Source organism: Triticum aestivum, chromosome 3D (genome assembly GCF_018294505.1).
Source record: "Triticum aestivum cultivar Chinese Spring chromosome 3D, IWGSC CS RefSeq v2.1, whole genome shotgun sequence".
Taxonomy (NCBI): Eukaryota; Viridiplantae; Streptophyta; class Magnoliopsida; order Poales; family Poaceae; genus Triticum; species Triticum aestivum.
The window spans coordinates 181,931,407-181,949,151 of NC_057802.1; positions in this window are offsets into that span (position 1 = coordinate 181,931,407).

Sequence of the window (17,745 nt, forward strand, 5' to 3'; positions counted from 1 at the left end):
CATTTATCATTAGGTTAACTATGGCCATATGTAATACATCTGAAGCTACATAGCAACATGCACTGTACTTAATGTCTAAATATGCAATCCTAGGCTACATAGCAACAAGGAAGAGTGTTACATTAATGTTCTGATGATGTCTAGATATACGTAGAAGAGCAGCAGCAGCAACAACAGCAGCAACAACAACAACACAGCCCTATTTGGATACTCAACTTAGCTAGAGGTTAGAGTTAGTTTCTAGCTCATGACTAACCCTGAACTAACTCCATCCAAAGAGTTGTTTGGATAGCAGGGTTAGATTGACTACAAATGCACAAGGAGAACTAGCTCCAATTAGCACCTCTTGGGTTGGATAATTTTTTTGGGTGGGTTATAGATGCAACTATCTCAAACTAGCCCTCATGTTTAGATATACTTTAGGGCTATTTGAGCCCAAACTAGCTCAAACTAACTGTAACCCATGGATACAACAGTAGTTAATCAGCCGATAATTTGTAAGAATGCAATATACTCCTTCCGAACCATAATATAAGATGTTAATTCATCTAATATGTGAGTATATTGGATGTTATAAGATATTATAAAAGAGTGTTGTACTACATCATTGTGCAATTGCTGTTTAGCTTCTAATATTAACTTGGTGCTTTTAGGTACATATGTCATTGGTAAAGATCCACGCTTCGACCCTTTTTGCGTATGCGGAATTGAGATATCGATGAACCAACATCAACTGAGGAAGCTGATAAAGATTTTTAGTAAAATGGGGCAAAAGATGGCAATTAAACTATTTGTTTACACTTTATCCCTTACAACAGCGAACTGCAGGATGGTAAGTAAGAACTCTGCAGCCTTCTTTTTACTGCCCATAATGAGTTGTGTTAGATGACAATCTCTAAATCTTTTTCCTTTGCAGTGGTCCCGAAGCAGTTTACTCAAGATTACCTCTCAAACTACATGATTGGTGGGCATGCAAAGGTTAAAGTATTTCGACCAGAACAAAATGATTATCTAGATGTTTTCATGAAGACCGTGAAGGATGGGCGGTCGGCCATCACAAGGGGTTGGACTAGAGTCGTGTGTGCCTTCTGCATGGAGGAGGGAATAGTATGGGCATTCCGCTTCACCTTTTTCAGCAACCAGAATTTGTTTCGCCTCTTTCTTTACCGTCTTTAATAGTACACGTATACAACTGTGGTTCATCATTCTTTATTTGGTTCTTATGTAATTATTGATATGTACCTATGAATCGAATAATGCATTGGTCGTTTGAACATGATGGATATGAATAAAGCTATAGCATACATTTAAATTCAAGTTCAAATTCAAATCCGGTTCAATTTGAAATATCAGCAATTAAATTACCGTGAAATTACACTCTCCAGGTCGTTACGGCACACACAGTTGGTAAAGCACAAACTTTTGGGATATACACCATAATCTGAGATGGTTCACAGAGAGGAAACGTGTGCAAGCATGCACACAGCTGCCGTTTGCAAAGCGTGTGCGATGTCAGACAATATCACAAACGGTGCGGTTTGTGATAGTTGCCTTATCGTACACGATTCGCAACACTATTTTTGATGAAGTATGCATCGTAAACTTTGCACCAGAGAATAGCGTGTGCGATAGTTGTCGTGTATGACAACTTTATGACGGTCCGACGTTTCACAATCCTATCCGACACTCGTATGACGATTAGCTAATCTTATTAATTAGTTATCGCATACGGTTTTGGACAAGCGGATGTGTGTGATTGTATGCTTATCATACACGTTCTATAATAGTGAACCGTTTGTGATGGGTCGTGCATCACAAACGTAGCACCACAGAATACCGACTGCGATGGCAATGCAAGCACAAATGAGTAGGAGTACTGTATATGCATCTTGGCTCCCTATCCCCGACGGTTTCTGGATCGTGTGGGAAGGACCCCCTATCGCCCACACTCACTCGGTGACGGTTCCAAATGCCATCGCGGAAAGGGGTTAAAAACTGTTTGTATAGCACCGACATGTACCGGTGAGTTGTCTGAATAGCCCGAAGGAGATAACCTTTGCAAACTTCTTCATCAAAAACTATGAGACCTGGTTCACTCATAACTAAAAATTTGAAGGCATACCTTCCTCATATCCATATTACCTGTAGCCCCCAAGTCTCAAGAGGGGAACATAGTGATAGCTTTAAGACTTGCTTCAATGTAAATATTGCAACTCTTGGAAAAATCTGGATTGTTCATCTGAGTCACCAGTCATAAGTTGAATGCTCCTCATATGTAGCCCCCATGTATTGGGTTGTCTTGCCTGCAGCAACCTGGGACTTGTAATTGCCTTATGCTCATAGAAACTTCAACCAATGTAGCCCCCAAGGGCCGGGTCATTATGCAATAATGAGCAGGAACTTTTGTAGATCTAATCATATAGACTTGATGAACAATGTGTAGCCCCCAAGGGCCGGCTCAGTAAGATAATACTGGGCTAGGACTTAGAAAAAAGATAGAAGGCCGGCTCATCTTCCTGAGATAATCGTGTCTGTTGATAATGTGATGATTTGAAAAGCAACTTGCATTAGCCCCCAAGTGCCGTGGTGCATGCTTGCAGCAACATGGGACTTGCATACTTGATATAACCTTGACTTGAATAATGTAGCCCCCAAGTACCGGGTCGTATGCCTGCAGCGACTCGGGACTATTCCTTCCAATGAAAATAAAACCATATCCATTGTCTGGATGATGTTGCTAAAAGCCTTGCATGTCAATATTGAACCATGCTCTCTCTTGTGAGCTGGTATTTTTGGATTAAGGAATAATAGCCATTACTCTGAAGGGGCTTTTAAAAAAACCTCAATCATCCAATACTGGTCATGATACCCATAATGAGAATCCAGCCATGTTAGCTATTTAAATATTGGAATAATATAACCCGGTTTAAAAACCGGTGCCTACAACATAAACCAATATATCGATGCATATATGATGTATGGTATGATGATGCAATGTATGATGATGTATGTGCATGATAACAGAGTATAAAAAATGTCGGCTTTCGAAGCTCGAGTCTTACTTCAATGAAACTAGCATGATAGCCACTAGTTTATCCTTGCTTTCTATAAGCCGGCTCTCACATGACCCAATTGATGTTTTTACCTGGATAAGTTTAGGGTCCATATGGGTTGACTTATCGAGAGTACACGGGGTTTGGAGTAGCATCTTGCAAACATGCAGGTTAACCAAGTTTCAATGAAGGCAGCTTAATAGCATTGGTTTATCCTCGCTATCCGTAAGCCGGCCCTCGCATGACAAACCGCCGTTTTAACCTTAACGACTTCATGGTCTTATTTAAAAGATTGACAGTTAAGAGTACGGCGGGTCACTCAGGATTACCTGGTGGAGAAGCATCTTGTATACAGGCAGGATAACCCAGAATTCGGCGTCTTATGCCTGGTCAAGAGGGTATGAAAGCTAAACCCGTTAGGTTGGAAGCCCCCAAGTGACCTTATGAACAAATAATAAAGACTCAGATGCTTTGAACTGAGACGATAGAGGCCCTGAATTATCCGGGATGACGGCTTTATTATATTGATCATAATAAGATAAGCCCATATGGCAGGATACCCATGTTTCAACCGCGCTTTTATGGCAGCAAGTTCTCTTAGGTAACTTTTATTTTTTCCTGAAGACTCGAACTTGCGAGAGAGGTATTCTTCTTGAACCGGACGTTAAACCGGATATTGAGAGCGCACAACTTTGCAAGAGATAAATTTCCCTTGAGCCGGATTTTAAACCGAAATCCTTCTTTTTAAGCCGGAAATTTTTTGACGGCCTTTAATTTTTTATCAAGATGGCAGTAGCCTCCGAGACCGGGTTATATTTCCCTCCAACGTCCTGGGGTTCTTGAATATGCTGAAACTGGCAAGATTTGCTGAGTCATGTCATATAGCCCCCGTGTCTTAAGATGACTCAAGGAGTTGTCTTGAGATTCTGCATACTTGACCGTGATATAACCCGACATATAATGGAACAGCAGAATGTTGTCCATTGATCCATCTGGTGTAGGCAAGGGCCATAGCTTGATGGTCTCTTTTGTAATGATGAATTGTTTTGCATTTTGTAATGATGAATTGTTCTGCATAAGAAATTCCACAAACGAGAGTAATTGTTCTCAAAGAAAATAAAAATGTATCAATAGAAACTTGACAGGATGGATTTCACCTAATATGTTTTATCAAAAATTATCAGTCGTAGGGTTGCAGCAACGATGATAGAGGCGGCGACTCAGAAGGGGTCATCCGGGTCATGTTGACCATTAATATATTTTTTTGTTTTTTCAGCGGAGACAGAAATAGGGCGGCTCTGCCTCTTTTTCTAATCCAATTTCACACAAACAGCCGGCCCCCATATCTTCTTCCTCTAAGCAGGAGCGATGAGCAAGCGAAGGGCAGACCCAGAGCAAGTCGGGGCAGCCTATGATGCGCTAGGTGAATCTGGAGGCGGGGCGCCGAAGCGAGACTGAGTGGAGGCACGACCGGCGATGTGGCCACAACGGCGGGGTGGCAAAGGACACGAGGCCTGCCCTGGCAGGGTCGTGGGGCGGCTCGGAGGCCGCCGGCGGGTCACCGTAGCAGAGGCTATAGGGAGGCGCGGCTCGAGGCACGGCCACGGTGAAAGCGGGTGCTACCTCTTGAGCTTGCGTTGATTTTCCCTTGAAGAGGAAAGGGTGATGCAGCAAAGTAGAGTAAGTATTTCCCTCAGTTTTGAGAACCAAGGTATCAATCCAGTAGGAGACAACGCAACAAGCCATCGAATATCTGCACAAACAAACACCAACTTGCACCCAACGCGATAAAAGGGTTGTCAATCCCTTCACGGTTATTTACAAAGTGAGACCTGATGTAGATGGATAACCGGTAAAGTAATATTTTTGGTATTTTTGGTTTATGGAACGAAAAGTAAAAGATTGCAAAGAAAGTAAATAGGAAAGTGGAATTGTAGATCGGAAACTTATATGATGGAAAATAGACCCAGGGGCCATAGGTTTCACTAGAGGCTTCTCTCAAGATAGAAAATATTACGGTGGGTGAACAAATTACTGCCGAGCAATTGATAGAAAAGCACAAAGTTATGACGATATCTAAGGTAATTATCATGAATATAGGCATCATGTCCGTGTCAAGTACACCGAAACGATTTTGCATCTATTACTATTACTCCACACATCGACTGCTATCTAGCATGCATCTAGAGTATTAAGTTCATAAAGAACGGAGTAACGCCTTAAGCAAGATGACATGATGTAGAGGAATTAACTCAAACAATATGATGAAAACCCCATCTTTTTATCCTCGATGGCAACAATACAACACGTATCGGTTCGCCTTCTGTCACTAGGATCGAGCACCGCAAGATTGAACCCAAAGCTAAGCACTTCTCCCATTGCAAGAAAAACCAATCTAGTTGGCCAAACCAAATCGATAGTTCGAAGAGACTTGCAAAGAGATCATGCACATAAGAATTCAAAGGAGATTCAAATAATATCCATAGATAAGTTGATCATAAATCCACAATTCATTGGATCTCGGCAAACACACCGCAAAAGAGTATTATACTGAATAGATCTCCAAGAATATCGAGGAGAACTTTGTATTGAGAATCAAAGAGAGAGAAGAAGCCATCTAGCTACTAGCTATGGACCCGTAGGTCTGTGGTAAACTACTCACGCTTCATCGGAGAGGCAATGGTGTTGAAGTAGAAGCCCTCCGTGATCGAATCCCCCTCCGGCGGGATGCCGGAAAAGGCCCCTAGATGGGATCTCACAGGTACAGAAGGTTACGGCGGTGTAAAAGTGGTTTCGTGGCTCCCCTGGAAGTTTTTGGGGTATTTGAGAATATATAGGAGGAAGATCTGGGTCAGGGGCTCACCGAGGGGCCCACAAGGTCGGGGGGCGTGCCCTACCCCCTGGGCGCGCCCTCCACCCTTGTGGCCGCCTCATGGCTCTTCGGACTTGCACTCCAAGTCTCCTGGGTGTCTTCTGGTCCAAGAAAAATCATCACAAAAGTTTTGTTCCGTTTGGTATTCCTTTTCTGCAAAACTCTAAAACAAGGAAAAAACAGAAACTGGCACTAGGCTCTAGGTTAATAGGTTAGTCCCAAAAATCATATAAAATAGCATATTAACTCATATAAAACATCCAAAACAGATAATATAATAGCATGGAACAATAAAAAATTATAGATACGTTGGAGACATATCACGCATCCCCAAGCTTAATTCCTGCTCGTCCTTGAGTAGGTAAATGATAAAAACAAAAAATTTGATGTGGAACGCTACCTATCATATTTATCCATGTAATTCTCTTTGTTGTGGCATGAATGTTCAGATCCGTAAGATTCAAAACAAAAGTTTAATATTGACATAAAAACAATAATACTTCAAGCATACTAAAAAATAATTATGTCTTCTCAAAATAACATGGCCAAAGAAAGCTTATCCCTACAAAATCATATAGTCTGGCTATGCTCCATCTTCATCACACAAAATACTCAAATTATGCATGCTAGCTCTTGAGCATGTGTTGGTTTTCCCTTGAAGAGGAAAGGGTGATGCAGCAAAGTAGCGTAAGTATTTCCCTCCGTTTTTGAGAACCAAGGTATCAATCCAGTAGGATACTACATGCAAGTCGCCTAGTACCCGGACAAACAAACAATCAAGAACCTTGCAACCAACGCGATAAAGGGGTTGTCAATCCCTTCACGACCACTTGCAAAAGTGAGATCTGATAAAGATAATAAGATAAATATTTTTGGTATTTTTGTTGTATAGATTGGAAAGTAAAGATTGCAAAATAAATGGCAACAGAAATTGGCAAGTTGACAATAAACTAATATGATGTAAAATAGACCCGGGGCCATAGGTTTCACTAGTGGCTTCTCTCATGATAGCATATATTACGGTGGGTGAGGAAATTACTGCCGAGCATTTGATAGAAAAGTGCATAGTTATTAGAATATCTAGGCATGATCATGAACATAGGCATCACGTCCGTGTCAAGTAGACCGAAACGATTCTGCATCTTCTACTATTACTCCACACATCGACCGCTATCCAGCATGCATCTAGAGTATTAAGTTCATAAGAACAGAGTAACGCATTAGGCAAGATGACATGATGTAGAGGGATAAACTCAAGCAATATGATGTCAACCCCATCTTTTTATCCTCGATGGCAACAATACAATACGTGCCTTGCTGCCCCTGCTGTCACTGGGAAAGGACACCGCAAGATTGAACCCAAAGCTAAGCACTTCTCCCATTGCAAGAAAGATCAATCTAGTACGCCAAACTAAACCGATAATTCGAAGAGACTTGCAGAGATATCAAATCATGCACATAAGAATTCAGAGAAGAATCAAACATTGTTCATAGATAATCTTGATCATAAACCCACAATTCATCGGATCTCGGCAGATACACCGCAAAAAGTATTACATCGAATAGATCTCCAAGAACATCGAGGAAAACTTTGTATTGAGAACCAAAGAGAGAGAAGAAGCCATCTAGCTAATAACTATGGACCCGAAGGACTGTGGTAAACTACTCACACATCATCGGAGAGGCCATGGTGTTGATGTACAAGCCCTCCGTGATCGAATCCCCCTCCGGCAGATCGCCGGAAAAGGCCCCAAGATGGGATCTCACGGGTACAGAAGGTTCCGGCGGCGGAAAAGATAATAAGATAAATATTTTTGGTATTTTTGTTGTATAGATTGAAAAGTAAAGATTGCAAAATAAATAGTAAACTAGAATTGTAGATCGCAAACTTATATGATGTAAAGTAGACCCGGGGGCCATAGGTTTCACTAGTGGCTTCTCTCAAGGTAGCATATATTACGGTGAGTGAACAAATTACTGCCGAGCAATTGATAGAAAAGCGCATAGTTATGAGAATATCTAGACATGATCATGAACATAGGCATCACGTCCGTGTCAAGTAGACCAAAATGATTCTGCATCTACTACTATTACTCCACACATTGACCGCTATCCACCATGCATCTAGAGTATTAAATTCATAAGAACGGAGTAATGCATTAGGAAAGTTGACATGATGTAGAGGGATAAACTCAAGCAATATGATATAAACCCCATCTTTTTATCCTCGATGGCAAGAATACAATACGTGTCGGTTCCCTTTCTGTCACTGGATCGAGCACCGCAAGATTAAACCCAAAGCTAAGCACTTCTCCCATTGCAAGAAAGATCAATCTAGTAGGCCAAACTAAACCGATAATTTGAAGAGACTTGCAAAGATATTAAATCATGCATATAAGAATTCAGAGAAGAACCAAATATTGTTCATAGATAATCTTGATCATAAACCCACAATTCATCGGATCTTGACAAACACACGGCAAAAAGTATTACATCGAATAGATCTCCAAGAAGATCAAGGAGAACTTTGTATTGTGATCCAAAGAGAGAGAAGAAGCCATCTAGCTAATAACTATGGATCCGAAGGTCTGTGGTAAACTACTCACACATCATCGGAGAGACTATGGTGTTGATGTAGAAGCCGTCTGTGATCGAATCCCCCTCCGACAGATCACCAGAAAAGGCCCCAAGATGGGATCTCACGGGTACAGAAGGTTGCGGCGGTGGAAAAGTGGTTTCGTGGCTCTCCTGGATGGTTTCAGGGTATAAGAGTGTATATAGGCGAAAGAAGTAGGTCGGTGGAGCTACGAGGGGCCCACGAGGGTGGGGGCACGCCTACCCCCTGGGCGCGCCCTCCTGCCTCGTGGCCGCCTCGTTGCTTCCTTGACTTCCACTCCAAGTCTCCTGGTTTGCGTTTGTTCCAAGAAAGATCCACGCGAAGGTTTCGTTTCGTTTGGATTTCGTTTGATATTCCTTTTCTGCGAAACACTGAAATAGGCAAAAAACAGCAATTTGCACTGGGCCTTCGGTTAATAGGTTAGTCCCAAAAATAATATAAAAGAGCATATTAAAGCGCATTAAACATCCAAAACAGATAATATAATAGCATGGAACAATCAAAAATTATAGATACGTTGGAGACGTATCAATGCACAACCCCGCTGACAAGCCAAGCAATTGTTTCATACTTTTGATGTTCTCAAACCTTTTCAACTTTCACGCAATACATGAGCGTGAGCCATGGACATAGCACTATAAGTGGAATAGATAGTGGTTGTGCTAAAGACAAAAAGAAGGAGATAGTCTCACATCAACTAGGCGTAGCAACGGGCTATGGAGATGCCCATTAATAGATATCAATGTGAGTGAGTAGGGGTTGTCATCCAACAGATGCACTAGAGCTATAAGTTTATGGAAGCTCAAAAAGAAAACTAAGTGGGTGTGCATCCAACTTGCTTGCTCATGACTAGGGCATTTTGAGGAAGCCCATTGTTGGAATATACAAGCCAAGTTCCATAATGAAAAATTCCCACTAGTATATGAAAATGACAATATAGGAGACTCTCTATCATTAAGATCATGGTGCTACTTTGAAGCACAAGTGTGGCAAAAAGGATAGTAACATTGTCCCTTCTCTCTTTATCTCTCATATTTTTTCTCTTTTTTTCGTTTTCTCCTTTTTTTGGGCCTTCTTTTTTTATTTGGCTTGTCTTTTTTTTCTCACATGGGACAATGCTCTAATAATGAAGATCATCACACTTCTATTTACTTACAACTCAAAAATTACAACTCGATACTAGAACAAACATGTGACTCTATGTGAATGCCTCCGGCGATGTACCGGGATGTGCAATGAATCAAGAGCGACATGTATAAAAAATGATGAACGGTGGCTTCGCCACAAATATGATGTCAACTACATGATCATGCAAAGCAATATGACAGTGATGGAGCGTGTCATAATAAACGGAACTGTGCAAAGTTGCATGGCAATATATCTCATAATGGCTATGGAAATGCCATAATAGGTAGGTATGGTGGCTATTTTGAGGAAGGTATATGGTGGGTTTATGGCACCGGCGAAAGTTGCGCGGTACAAGGGAGGCTAGCAATGGCGGAAAGGTTAGAGTGGTGTAATCCATGGACTCAACATTAGTCATAAAGAAATCACATAGTTATTGCAAAAATCTATTAGTCATCAAAACAAAGTACTATGCGCATGCTCCTTGGGGGATAGATTGGTAGGAAAAGACCATCGCTCGTCCCCGACCGCCACTCATAAGGAAGACAATCAAAAAGTATCTCATGCTCCAACTTTGTTACATAACGGTCCACCATACGTGCATGCTACAGGACTCACAAACCTTAACACAAGTATTTCTCAAATTCACAACAACTCACTAGCACTAATATCACCATATTCATATCTCAAAACAGTCATAAGGAATCAAACTTCTCATAGTATTCAATGCACTTTATATGAAAGTTTTGATTATATCCCTATTGGATGCCTATCATATTAGGACTAATTTAGAACCAAAGCAAATTACCATGATGTTTTAAAAGACTCTCAAAATAATGTAAGTAAAGTACGAGAGTTCATCAATTTCTATAAAATAAAACCACCACCGTGCTCTAAAAAGATATAAGTGAAGCACTAGAGAAAAATTACCTAGCTCAAAAGATATAAGTGAAGCACATAGAGTATTCTAATTAATCACGATTCATGCATGTCTCTCCCAAAAGGTGTGTACAGCAAGGATGATTGTGGCAAACTAAAAAGCAAGGACTCAAATCATACAAGACGCTCCAAGCAAAACACATATCATGTGGTGAATAAATATATAGCCTCAAGTAAACTTACCGATAAACAAAGACGAAAGAGGGGATGCCTTCCCGGGGCATCCCCAAGCTTAGGCTCTTTGGACTCCTTGAATATTACCTTGGGGTGCCTTGGGCATCCCCAAGCTTAGCTCTTGCCACTCCTTATTGCATAGTCCATCAAATCATTACCCAAAACATGAAAACTTCACAACACAAAACTTCAACAGAAAACCTCGTAAGCTCCATTAGTATAAGAAAATAAATCACCACTTTTGATAATGTTGTGAACTCATTATTTATTTATAATGGTGTAATATATACGGTATTACAACTTTTCCTTGGTTCATACCCCCCGATACTAGCCATAGATTCATCAAAATAAGCAAACAACACGCGAAAAACAGAATCTGTCAAAAACAAAACAGTCTGTAGCAATCAGGATATTTTGAATACTTCTGTAACTCTAAAAATACTGAGAAATTACGAAGTTTTGGACAATTTATTTATTAATCTTCTGAAAAAAGAATCAACTAAAAAGCACTCTCCAGCTAAAAATGAGAACTGTTTTCGTGAGCGCAAACGTTTTTGTTTTTCAGCAAGATCAAATTAACTATCACTGTAGGCTATCCCAAAGGTCTTACTTGGCACAAACACTAATTAAAAGGCAAAACCACACCTACCCAGAGGCCAGATGAAATATTTATTGCAAAACAAGACCTAAAAAGCAAGAACAAAAATAAAATTGGGTTGCCTCCCAACAAGCGCTATTGTTTAACGCCATTAGCTAGGCATAAGACACGAATAGATCTAAGTGTTATCATCTTTGGAATGCAATCCATAAGTGGCTCTCATAATAGATTCATAAGGCAATTTAATTTTATTTCTTGGGAAGTGTTTCCTTCTTTCATATCAATAATTGCACCAATCGTTCTAAGGAAAGGTCTACCAAGAATAATAGGACATGTAGGATTGCAATCTATATCAAGAACAATGAAATCTATGGGCATATAATTCCTATTTTCAACAATAAGAACATCATTAATCCTTCCCATAGGTTTCTTAAGAGTGGAATCCGCAAGATGCAAATTTAAGGAACAATCATCAAATTCACGGAAACCTAACACATCACATAAAGTTTTTGGAATCGTGGAAACACTAGCACCCAAATCACACAAAGGATAGCATTCATAATCTTTAATCTTAATATTAATAGTAGGTTCCCACTCATCATAAAGTTTTCTAGGGATAGAAACTTCCAATTCAAGCTTTTCTTCAAAACATTGCATCATAGCATCAACGATATGTTTAGTAAAAGCTTTGTTTTGATTATAAGCATGAGGGGAATTCAACATGGATTGCAACAAGGAAATACAATATATTAAAGAAAAATTATCGTAATTAAATTCTTTGAAATCCAAAAGAGTGGGTTCATTGCTACCTAATGTTTTGACCTCTCCAATCCCACTTTTATCAATTTTTGCATCAAGATCTAAAAACTCTGAATCATTGGGACACCTTCTAACTAAAGTTGACTCATCTCCAGTCCCATCTTTATCAAGATTTACATTGGAAAACAAAGATTCAATAGGAGTCACATCAATCACTTTAATATCTTCATCATTATTTTCACGGAAACTAGAAGAACACGCTTTTATAAACCACTCTTTTTTAGCACGCATCTTAGCGGTTCTTTCTTTGCACTCATCAATGGAAATTCTCATGGCATTGAGAGACTCATTGATATCATGCTTAGGTGGAATAGATCTAAATTTCAAATAATCAACATCAAGAGAAATTCTATCCACGTTCCTAGCCAAATCATCAATCTTAAGCAATTTTTCTAGAGGCTTCACTAGAGGCTTATAATCTATTATGATGGAACGGAAAGTAAAAGATTGTAAAGAAAGTAAATTGGAAACTTATATGATGGAAAATAGACCCGGGGGCCATAGGTTTCACTAGTGGCTTCTCTCAAGATAGAAAATATTACGGTGGGTGAACAAATTATTGCCGAGCAATTGATAGAAAAGAGCAAAGTTATGATGATATCTAAGGCAATGATCATGAATATAGGCATCATGTCCGTGTCAAGTAGACTGAAACGATTCTGCATCTACTACTATTACTCCACACATCGACCGCTATCCAGCATGCATCTAGAGTATTGAGTTCATAAAAAACGGAGTAACGCCTTAAGCAAGATGACATGATGTAGAGGAATTAACTCAAACAATATGATGAAAACCCCATCTTTTTTATCCTCGATGGCAACAATACAATACATGTCGGTTCCCCTTCTGCCACTAGGATCGAGCACCGCAAGATTGAACCCAAAGCTAAGCACTTCTCCCATTGCAAGAAAAACCAATCTAGTTGGCCAAACCAAATCGATAGTTCGAAGAGACTTGCAAAGATATCAAATCTTGCATATAAGAATTCAGAGGAGATTCTAATAATATTCATAGATAAGCTGATCATAAATCCACAATTCATCGGATCTCGGCAAACACACCGCAAAAGAGTATTATATCGAATAGATCTCCAAGAACATCGAGGAGAACTTTGTATTGGGAATCGAAGGGAGAGAATAAGCCATCTAGCTACTAGCTATGGACCCGTAGGTCTGTGGTAAACTACTCACGCTTCATTGGAGAGGCAATGGTGTTGATGTAGAAGCCCTCCATGATCGAATCTCCCTCCGGCAGGATGCCGAAAAAGGCCCCTAGATGCGATCTCACGGGTACAGAAGGTTGCGGCGGTGGAAAAGTGGTTTCGTGGCTCCCCTGTAAGGTTTTGGGTTATTTGAGAATATATAGGAGGAAGATCTAGGTCAGGGGGTCACCGAGGGGCCCACAAGGTCGGGGGGCGCACCCTACCCCCTGGGCGTGCCCTCCACTCTTGTGGCCACCTCGTGGCTCTTCTGACTTGCACTCCAAGTCTCCTGGGTGTCTTCTGGTCCAAGAAAATCATCGCGAAAGTTTTATTCCGTTTGGACTCTGTTTGGTATTCCTTTTCTGCGAAACTCTAAAACAAGGAAAAACAGAAACTGACACTGGGCTCTAGGTTAATAGGTTAGTCCTAAAAATCATATAAAATAGCATATCAACACATATAAAACATCCAAAACAGATAATATAATAGCATGGAACAATAAAAATTATAGATACGTTGGAGACGTATCAGCGGGTTAGTGAACCCTGGCGGCTCAGCCTGCGATGGCGGTGGCGGCTCGCGGTAGAAGATGGAAACGACGAGGCGACTTGTGAAGGCCGACGGAGTGAGGCCGAGGCGGTTCTTAACAGAAGCGAACAGTGGCTCACTGCGAATCACGGAAGCGACGGCGGCTCGATGCGGCAACTGAAATAGACCCACTGCAGCGGCTTGCCGTGGTGGCAGCTTAGTGAGGCGCCTGCTCTCTGCTGCAGGTGCTGAGGGCCATGGTGACAACGCAGGCGAAAAGCGGCGGCTTGGCACGACGAGGTTGAGCGCCATGGTGGAAAAAGCGGCGGCTCGGCCATGGCGGATCCGCGGCGGGTCGAGGAGGTGCTTAGAGGCCGGGGCGACTCACGCACGACGGAGACGGCATCTCGAGGCAACAGGGCCGGACGCGATGTAGGGGGACGCGAGATCCAGTAGTGGCGACTCAGGAACAGCTGCATGTGAGGATAAGGTGGGGCCTAGTGTAGGCAGAGCCGGCGACACGGTGGGTTACAACAGTGACTCGGCCAAGGAGGCATGGCGCCGGTGCCAACCGTAGCTTGGAGGCGGAAGTGGCACGGGGGGAGCCATGGCATAGGGAGGCTCGGCATATGGCAGAGGCGGACCACAACGGTGGTGGCTACATGGCCGGGCGGCTCACGGCGCGGAGGCTACCGGCAATTTGAGACCGACCCGAGGCGACTTGGAGCAAGGTCAAAGGGCCGGCAGGCGCGCTCGGACATCAGCGTCTCAAAGCAGAGGGACGAGCCGGCAGTGGCCTTCGGACAGCGACAGCTTGATGAACGGGAGCGAGTCGGCGGCTTAGAGCACGACCAGAAAAAAGGCATCAAGGCGGCCGGTGGCTCAAAGCATGGCAAGAACCGGAGAGGCGGCAACTCAACAGTAGCTCGCTAAGGCCAGTGCTGCACCCGCGGCTAACGGAGCGAGGACTAGCTAACAGGGCGGCTCTCCTAGCAGAGGGAGAGGCGGACGGCGGGGACTCGGCGGCTCAGGACGCGGGCACGCACGGTAGAAGCCAAGGTTAGGGCCAGCGGGTCAGCTACACCGGCTCTCAGCGCAAGACAGCGGTCGATGACTTAAGGCAGCTGGAGGCGCGGCGATTTGACGGAACTGGCGGACTCGGAGGCCGGCGGGTTGAACTGCTTGAGGTAGAGAAGGGCGGTGGCTCAAAGCAGCGAAGGTGCGGCAGGTCAACGAGGACCGCAGTAGAGGCAGAGTCCGGCTGTTTGCACGCGACGGCAGAGGCATTGCAGCGGCTTGAAAAACGCGAGGCTTGATGGCAGCTTAACAGCTTGAGGTGGAGACGGCTAGAGCCATCCACGGCGGTGGAGATAGCATGGGTATGCGACCAAGCGCTGAGGCAAGCGTACACATCGGCAGAGTCAACCAGACGAAGCCGTGACGGGTCAAGGCAGAGGCGGACTGAGCCTAGTCATAGCCAGTGGGCGGCTTAATGGCGGTCATGGAGGAACCGCGATGCCGGCCAAGGCAGAAGAGGCGTGAGGGCGACCCGGCAACCGGGTGCGGCCGCGGGCTGCTCAACACGCCACGGCGGCTCATCTTGGAGGCAACGGTGAATTGAGGTGAGCCCAGGGCGACTCTCAGCGACCGCGGTGGAGGCAGGTTGAGACACGTCCGCTTCGGCAAGAACGGCTCGTAGCGGTGGCTGGCGTTTCAGCGCTGGGCAGAGGCGGTGATTCCACGGGGACGAGCGGCGGTGGCTCCGGCCAGTGACAACTCAGGGCGGGGGCATGGAGGCGGCCGAGCGGCTACTCAGGGGATACAAGGCCCAACGACTACTCGGACGGGAGGCGAGTCCTGACAGGGACTCGGACAGGAGGTGAGGCCTATCAGCGACTCGGACAAGAGCTGGCTCGCGACCCATGGCGGTGAGTTAGGCAGACGCACAACGGCTCGGTAGTTTGGCCGGCTCAAACCACGGTGAAGGCGAGGCGACTTGGTGATGGCGAGTTGACACAGCAGCTGAACGTCGGCAGTGGCGAGTCTCTGGCGGCGAGGCGGCTCAGATCAATTTGGACGCAGCGGCTTAAAGTAGTCAATCCGGGTCGTAGTTGGCTTGACCCTCCATGCTACCATATTCTCCGCGAGTAGCAGGCAGCCGGGTTTCTCTCAGCAATCCGGGTCATCTATTTGATGTTTCGTTTGTTGACTGTAGCATACAACAATTGTTTCCAGGTTCGACGGGTCACCGGGTCACATTCATCCACGCGTAACCTTAATTTCCTCTTGACCTCAAATCTCAAAGACTGCAAATCCAAATTGATGAATTTGAAGCTGACGCAAATCTTTCCAAGCCGGCTCCTCTTCATTGAAAATTGATGAACTTCTCGATCCCTGTGAAAGATCCCTCCAAGAACTCAACACCATCGTGCGTGGCCCATGGTGGGCGCCAACTGTCGTGGTTTTTTCACGGCAGATGTCCTAGTGTGAGGACTTAGTCGTGAGGCCAACACATCTAACTGGTAGCCTGAGAGGGGTTGAGCAGGACGAGAGACGTGAAATTTTTACCCAGGTTCGGCCCCTCACGATGGAGGTAAAAGCCTACATCCTGCTTGATTCATATTGATGATGATGACGATCTCGGTTACAAGGGCGAGGTTTCGCTACCTCTATCTCGACAACATCTACTTTGATCTTGTCTAAGACTTGTCTATTGAGACGTCTAAAAAAACTTGACCCTCTTGGGGCGCCCCGCCCCTCCTTATATAAGTTGAAGGGGCAGGTTACATGTAAAGTCCAAGTCGGATTAAAACTTAAACTATTCTAACTTCTCACCATGGGCTTCTTAACGTCTTGGGCTTCTCTCCATGGGCTTCTTAACGTCTTGGCCTTCTTAACCCCAAACGACTCATCTCCGTGACTCCATGCATCTGTCGGGTCACAATCTATGTGCCGGGTTATAACTGTCTGCCGGGTCATAATTGTCTGTCGGGTTAGAGACTGTCTGTCGGGTCTCACTTGCCGGGTCTCACCAGCCGGGTCTCACCTGCCGGATCTCACCAGCCGGGTCGCACGTGGCGGGTCTCACTAGCCGAGTCTCACCTACCAGGTCTCACCAGCCAGGTCAGGATCTGAGATGTCTTAACGTCAGGGCGACTTAAACACAGAGATGACTTAAGCCTCAAGGCGGCTTATCCTTAAGAGCCGGGTCTTGGTCGTGGGGAATATCCCCAACAGTAGTTGTGCTGCATCATTCCTTCCTCTTTGGGGAAATACCGACGTAGTTCAAGCCACATCAAAAGGAATTTCTAGCGCCGTTGCCGGGGAGGATCAAGTCAAGATAGTCTCCTGATAACTCGCCAATTTCTAGCGCCGTTGCCGGGGAGACATCATCAACATCTACCAAGTTCCTAATCACAAATCTCATCTCCTTGCAATTTACATTATTTGCCATTTGCCTCTCGTTTTCATCTCCCCCACTTCGCAAAAAATTGCCTTTTTATTCGCCTTCTTTTCATTTGCCTTTTTCTTGTTTGATCTTTTGTTTGCTTGTGTTGCCATGTGCCTTCTTTATGCTTGCACCTTCGCTTTCTAAAATCTATGGATCCCCATCCACTTGCTAATCTTTTTAAAAGATCCAATCATGATGAACCAATTGCTAGTGAGTTGAGTGCGCTAGATTATGTTTATGAAGTTTTTCTTGAGATTCGTGAATCTGAAAATTGTGATGAAGAAATTTATGAAGTGATTGATGATAGTGATACGTCTCCGTCGTATCTATAATGTTTGATTGTTCCGTGCCAATATTATACAACT